The 7,604-nt window shown below is 38.3% G+C and overlaps 1 pseudogene; it reads right to left on the bottom strand.

The window, feature by feature from the left end:
• Window positions 1–1,023: 1,023 nt before the first annotated feature.
• LOC120135812 lies at window positions 1,024–3,652 on the bottom strand (annotated as a pseudogene).
• Between the last annotated feature and the right edge of the window lie 3,952 nt (window positions 3,653–7,604).

Genomic DNA, 7,604 nt, shown 5'->3' with positions numbered 1-7,604 from the left:
TATGAACCGAATATAAAATTCATTATGGGCAGTGAGTATTGCACCAAGGGAAATGGGCTCTATGGATGAGAATGGATCAAAATTATACGAATCTGATCACACTACTCTTTAGTTTCTCATCTGCTATAAATCTAGACTTTCGAAATGGCGTTGTTTGAGCTCGAAATAAGAAAGGAAGACAGGTCTAACCTGAAGATAAGAGTTCTGTTTGGTAGCCAAGGATGACTTGTCTGTTCCTTTTAAGAGGGTATTTTTTTTTCAAGTTTTGTTTGAATACCCTTCGTTGGGTAGCAGGCAGTCTCCTTGGCTAGCTTGAGGTTCTTTTCTTTCATGCTAGTCCTTGTCCCGCTCGTCAACGTATGTCTAGGTTAGCACGCATGCATGGATACAATCGAGGAAGAGAGGTCTTCCATGAGGATAAGAACCTTGTCCGGTAGCCAAGGATGACTTGCCTGCACCTCACAAGATGTTTTTTTTTCTCACAAAGGTTAATATAATTGTTGATGGAAGAACTGTTCGGGGTTGCAGGCAATCATCCTTGGCTTAGCTGACAGGTTCTTCTCTTTCATGATAGACCTTTCTCTTCTTCCTTTGAACAAATTAGAGGGAATACCGAATACTGAAAGTCTGAAACAATCAGTTTTAGCTTTGGGGCAAGAATATATCGCTGTTATTGATCACTCCATTTCGGAGATACATAATTTGGGTTTAAAATTACTTGGATCATGTCATATGAATATTCTAACTGAGTTGCATCATGTATTTTAACAAACTATTTATTTGTAGGTTAAAAGAGTCGAAATATTTCAGTGTTCGGAAGAAAGCATTGGCTGTACATTATATGAATGAAATAATAAACATCAGCAAGGAGCGTCCATACTGTTTTGCAGTTTTCCCAGAAATATAAAAGAAAATATTGCTTCATTTCGATTGCAGGTGAGCCCCCCACCTGCAGTTAAAATAAATCTGATTCCGAAAAATACTCGACAGATTCATTTATAACATAAAAAAGATTACAAATAAGCTAAGATACATACGGGAAGCAGTTGTCCTAACAAAGTAAAACTACTTAAATAAAAGGAGGAAAATAAACATGGCAGAGCCAATACAATGCACCTATAAAATCCACACACATTCCGGAGCATCTTTCCTATGCCCGACCAGAGTTCGATACAGATACATCGTGTCTATCTTCTGCCCATCATTGAGGTTGATTTGTGTTTGGTCGCTTTCATTTATGATTTCCACATTAAGGTTCGGCATCTTCTCGGGGACCGTCTTGCAACCTCCGAGGGTAATTTCGCAGGAGTCCATCCAAAGGGATTGATTGTTTCATACTCTCCCACGTCCTCTAGGAGTGCTGCGTTACCAAAGGGGCAGTCCCTGATCTCTAGCTTGTGGAGTTTCTTGCAGCCATTCAACACAGAGCATTCCTTTGTCGCTGTCGGTGGCCGAAGCAATGAACAACGTTTCAAGCTGCTAGGCATACATTCCGATGTAAAGAAAAACCTGATCGGTCAGAAGGCCAGAGAGTGATAACTTCTTGAGTCGCTTGCATGACTGAATAATCGCCCCAAAACCTTCATCAAATGGCTGATTGGTTACAGGGTCAGGTTTGCTGCAGCCCGGGAGGATCCACAATCTGAAGCGGATAAAATTCAGGCAGTTCTTAGCTACAGTTATGAGCGCAGCATTTGTCATCTGCCGACAGAAGTAGAGCAGTGAATTAAGCTTAGGACAGCCTGCAGATACAAGGACCAAACCTTCCCCATCACGATATCATTTACAGCTCAAAAGCGTTGTAGATGGGAAAACCCTCAATTCCTGCAATTCTTTACATGTTGAGGCCACAACTCCTAGTCTTTTATCACCAGTATGATTCAGTATCTGCAACATGGATATCGTTATTGTCATTCAATTAATTTACATGGATTCCTACAATTGGATGGCAAATTTTAAGGATTGTACTCATAAACGCTGAAGTTTCCTGCAGTGCTGAATCAGCTTTGTGAGATCATTACGATAAAGGCTCGAAGCATATCTCAAATTCAAGGAAGTCAAATTTCCACAAATTGGATAAATAGCTGACATGCATTGACGTGCAGCCAAGAAAAAACCTGATAAACTCTTGATTGATTTGCACCTTTGAATGGCATGCTTCAATTTTTTAAAGGCCTCGGAGGATGGATCATGAACATAATTCCCGATACCCAAGTCCACCAGTTGAGGCGCTCGCATCAACAGTTCTTGGAGTGTTTCGAGATGGACTGAACGACCTAGACTCAAACTCTTGAGGTTGGGAGATCTTGGCACAAGCCTTTCAAGATCTCCCAAGTCAAAGTCTCCGTTGAGGCATCCGAATTTCAGGAACACCAGAGAGGTACAGCTTTCAGGAAAGTAACTAAGCCAATCTCCCGCAAGATCATCGACTTCATTTTCTTCTACATCCAGCTCCCTAAGAAACCTGAAACAAAATATTAACAAAGTGAGAGACCGAATGAGTCCAAAACCCCACAGATAAATGCTTCCCTATGTTAGAGTATAAGATTGAGTCAACTGGAATTAGTTAATTACTTAGGTTTGTTAATAGTTGGTTATGGGTATGTGTTACATAAGCCCAATAGTTGTAATTAGGCTAAGACAATGTATTACGATTTACTTCAATTAAAAATACACTATTAGTATTTTCTCTTCAATCAATATTCATCTAAACAAAAAGCTCCAAACACATACAGCCGGCGTTCATCAAATACACCGACCGCCATCCATTCAGCAACTCCGACCACCATGACTCCTTTCTCACACCCTATCAGTATCATGCTCGAAAGATGGTATATCAATAAACCATCAAAATTCTGAAGTAGGGTTTCTTGAATTAGCCAATGCAACATAAAGCTTATCGTATTTCTTTAGAGAATCAGATGTAATATTTTTCTACATGCTCATCAAATATGAATTCTTAATCCGGCATTAACAATTGCTCATTTACCAATAGAAGTTTTCAGGCATAAACGTTCCTGTGCACAGGGAAGACCACTAAGAATCTAACAAGCATCCAGCTAAACCCTAAACCCTAAACCCAAATTGAAAAGAAATAAACATCAATATATATTACCTACAATTGGCAGCAACAGCTGCAAGACCATCAGTAGAGAAACCTTCGCAGCTAACAAGAACCAAAGACTTAAAATTCGCAAATGATTTTGAAAGCAGCTCAAGGATCTCATCTGAGACCACCATCCTCTTAAGTCTAAGCTCTTCCAATCCGATTCTACTTGCGGAAAAAACTTTGATCCAAGGATACACGAAACCTCCCCAATCAGACGGCATCGTAGTAAAGAGGGGGAAATGCGGTTTCCCTTTCAAAATAAGCGACTTCAAGCCTGAAAATCTGGCGATCAACCTCTCTGGAATGATGGCATAACAGTTTCCGATGAAAACCCTTTGCCTGCTACGGCTTTCGATTTTGTACCATGATTTGCATACTAAAGACACTGAGTAGCGGTCTTTGTGAGAAGTAATGAAATCAAGCACGTGCTCTTCATCTGGGAAATAATTCATCATCTTCATTGTTTTATCAAATCTCACCGGAGCACACACAGTTAACTCTTTTTCTCTGTTCTTTTTTCTCCCCAGAAAAACAGGGAAAAGAAAAAGGAAGAATGAAGCTGATGTTGAAATAGATCTAAACTGAAGTAAGAAACCATGGTAAAGTTTTTCTCTTTAACCACGGTTAAGGTTGTTTTCGTGATCGAGCGGCTTTTATTGATTTGATGAGAAACACGAGAGAATCGTAACCGTCCAACAGTTAGTACGCATGCTTTATTACCTAGATACTGAAAATTTTAATTACTTATAGAAATACAATCTTCAAAGTTTATTCACCAAAATTATACTTTCTACTGATTCTAAAAAATCTGAAACTTATTCAGAGTCGGACTCGTAAGCCCATCAGCCATTAAAGAGAGCAACCGCCTCAACTTTCGAGACGGCCAAGCAGAAACAATTGTTGATGTTTAGTTATCACCCCAAATGTAAGCATGGTTTTAAAAAACGGTATGTGATCGCGATTTCGGCTGTGATATAGTAATTTCGTCACTGTCCGAGTTACCCGCGACGGCCGTAATAGCGCCCGCAACGGCCGTAATCACGGTAAATTCGAAATAATCAAAAATACGACCGCGACCGCGATTTAAAACCCTTAATGTAAGCGTATTGGTCTCACTCATCTTTCTTTGTTGATGATCTGCTCATCTTCTGCAAAGGAACCGTGGACTCCATTATTAGGGTAAACTCTGTTCTTGATGCATTTTATGAAATTTCTGGCCTGAAATTAAATGCTTCAAAATGTGATCTTTTTTCAGTTGGTATTTCTAATTCCACTCTAGAGGAATTGAGTAAGATTACTAGATTCAAAATTGGCATATTGCTAATAAGGTATATGGGCATTCCTTTGGTTACAAGAAAAATAACATAAAAAGATTGTTAGGCCCTTATTGACACCATTAGGTCTCGGTTGCATCATTGGTCTGGTAAGGCCTTGAGTTATGCTGGAAGAATAGAGCTCATTAGAGTTGTTTTATTTAGTATAACTAATTATTGGTGCAGGCAACTTTTCATTCCCTTCTCAGTCATAAAAAAAATTGACCAGTTATGTTCCAGATTCTTCTGGAAAGGGGTTGATAAACCAGTTGCGGGTGCTAGAGTGAGCTGGAAGAAAATCTGCAGGCCTAAAATAGAGGGTGGTCTTGGTCTCAAGGACTTGAAAACCTGAAACAAAGCTTGCATGATGAGCCTCATCAAGAATATTCTAGCTGGTGAAGGATCTCTATGGGTGGATTGGTTAAAGAGCTATATTTTTTGTACTCATGATTTCTGGTCTATTAATGTTAAATCTAATATGAGCTAGAGCTTAAAGAAAATTCTGATGTTAAGGACTGAAACTTCCTCTTTCTTACCTTCGATCTCCAAGAAAGTAATTGATTTATGGAATGACATTAGGGAGAAAAATCCTAAAGTTCAATGGCATTCTCTGTTATGGTTCTTTTTCTAATTCCTAAGCATAGTCTCATTATGTGGATGGCTTTTCTAGACATATTTCCTACAAAAGAGAGGTTGTATCGAATGGGGATCGTTAACGACTGCCATTGCATTTTTTGTGGTGCTAGTACGGAAACCAGAAACCACTTATTTTTGGAGTGCCCGATTGCAACTGCTCTATGGACTACAACCTTCTCTCTCAATGGTCTTCGATTTAGGAACTCAACATGGAATGCTCTATTTGAATGGGCTGCTGCTACTTGGAAGGGTAAATCCTTTCTTTCCTCAATTCTGAAAATTTCTTCCAATACTTTGATCTACATTATCTGGAAAGAGAGAAACAAAAGACTTTTTCAATCTTAAGCTGTTGAAAACATTTTGATGTTTCGATATAACAAATTAAATTAAAAGAATTTTAATTTGAAAAAGATTTTTTCTAAGCATATTCGATATATTAAATCGAATATCAAATATTACTCAAAGTATTTCAAATTTCATTTTAAATCCTTACTCAAGTGTAAAATTAAGTTTTAATCTTAAAATAATTTTAAAACGATTTTACAAAATATTTCGAACCATTTCAAAGCCAAAAATTCCAGATTGCTTAGAGGGAACCAATTCCCCCTGGATGGTTTGGCTCTGAGAATTCCAATATGTTCGAAGGGAACCGATTCCCCCCACTGTTCAACGGTCGAAATATTTGAATTTACACTTAGGGAATCGATTCCCCATTAGGGGTACCGATTCCCCCACGCTCCAAGGAGAAATATTAATTGTTTTCACACTTAAACGGCTCCAAAAACTTCATTAATGATCCCCAACGTTCAGAAGTGATTCAAGGTGTATTTAAGCAAGCTTAGAAGCCATTGATCAAAAACAAGAAATATCAAGCAACTAGAATCAAGAGAGAATCAAAGAGAAAGCATCAAACCTCAAGTTTGAGCATTTCAAGCCTATTTTTCATTCAATATTTATTTTGCTTTCAAGAACACTTATTGTGCTCAATTGTATTCATTCTTGAGTGTTCTTTTCTTTGTTCTAGAATTGTGCAAACAATCTACCTTGTGAGGATTTCCTTGTAAGTTTGCAAATTTGTATTGTTCTCTTTGGGAGAGAGTGTTCTCAAGAATTTGGGGTATAATTCTTGAGGGTTTGTAAGGTTACTCTTTGTCCTCAAAAGAAAGACAAATTAGTGAATTTGTGGAAAATTCTTAGTATGGATAGCTGAGGTAGTGGACGTAGACTTTGGTCGAGAAAGTCGAACCACTCTAAATCGCTGTGCAAATTTCTTTCAATTTTCTGCAAAAGCTTCCACCAAAATTTTAATTGCCAATTCACCCCATCTTGGCCATATTCGTCAATCGATTAACTCAACAATTGGCATCAGAGCCTAACTCATTTGAAGGTTTAATCGCCTCTTGAGTCGATTCAGGAAGAGTCACATCGATAATCAAAGTCATCAATGGCCTCTACTTCAAACTTCGACTCCGGTCTCGATTCGATGCCCGTCAACAAGCCTCTTTTCTTCAATGGGGCTAACTATGCCTATTGGAAAAATAGGATGATGTACTTCATTCAAGCAAGTGACATGGGAGCATGGAATGTCGTAGAAGAATGATACATCAAGCCTCTCACTCATCCAAGATTGTGGAGTGAATGAGAGACAAAAATATTCCAGCTCAACTCCAATGCCATCCATATCATATTTTGTGCTCTTAGACCAGATGAATACGGAAGAGTTTCATCTTGTACAACTGCCAAAGAAATATGAGACAAACTTCAAGTCACTCATGAAGGTACCGATGAGGTAAAGAAATCTAAAATTAGTATTCTAACGCATAGCTATGAAAATTTCAGGATGAAACCAAATGAAGATATCAAAGCTATGACGGATAGATTCTCAACGATTGTCAATGGCCTCAAATCATATGGAGATATCATTTCAAATGAAAAACTTGTGAGGAAGTTAGTTTACTCCCTTCCAAAATTATGGAAATCAAAGAAGACATCAATCATCGAGTCTAAGGATCTAACGTCCTTAATTCTTGAAGAGTTAATCAGTTCACTCCTCACTCATGAAATGATGCTTAAAGATGAGGTGGACCTCAATAAGATTGAAGAGACACCAAAGGAGAAGGAGAAGAAGAAAAATATTGGAGTTGCTCTCAAATCTACAAAAGATGAGAGTGATTCGGATGAAGATGACGATGACAAGGAAATGTCATTGTTTGCCAAACGGTTCAGAAAAATTATGAGACCTTACCGAGGAAGAAAATTCAAACGAAATGAAGGCCTCAAAAATAAAACAAAAGAGAAGGACCCAATCATTTGCTATGAATGCAAAAAGCCGGGGTATTTCAAATATGATTGTCCACAATTAAAGAGAAAAAGTTAATCAAAAATTAAGCACAAGGCTCATGTGGCTACATGGAGCGATGAAGAAGGTTTCGATGAAGAGGAACAAGAAGTAGCAAACTTGTGCTTGATGGCATTCGGGGAAGATTCTAAGGTAACCTCTAACTCATCTGATTTTGATGATATATCCTATGATGAGCTATTAGAGG

The sequence above is a fragment of the Hibiscus syriacus genome, unplaced genomic scaffold (assembly GCF_006381635.1).
Source record: "Hibiscus syriacus cultivar Baekdansim isolate YM2019G1 unplaced genomic scaffold, ASM638163v2 tig00110621_pilon, whole genome shotgun sequence".
NCBI lineage: Eukaryota > Viridiplantae > Streptophyta > Magnoliopsida > Malvales > Malvaceae > Hibiscus > Hibiscus syriacus.
This window is presented reverse-complemented; position numbering and strand designations above follow the sequence as displayed.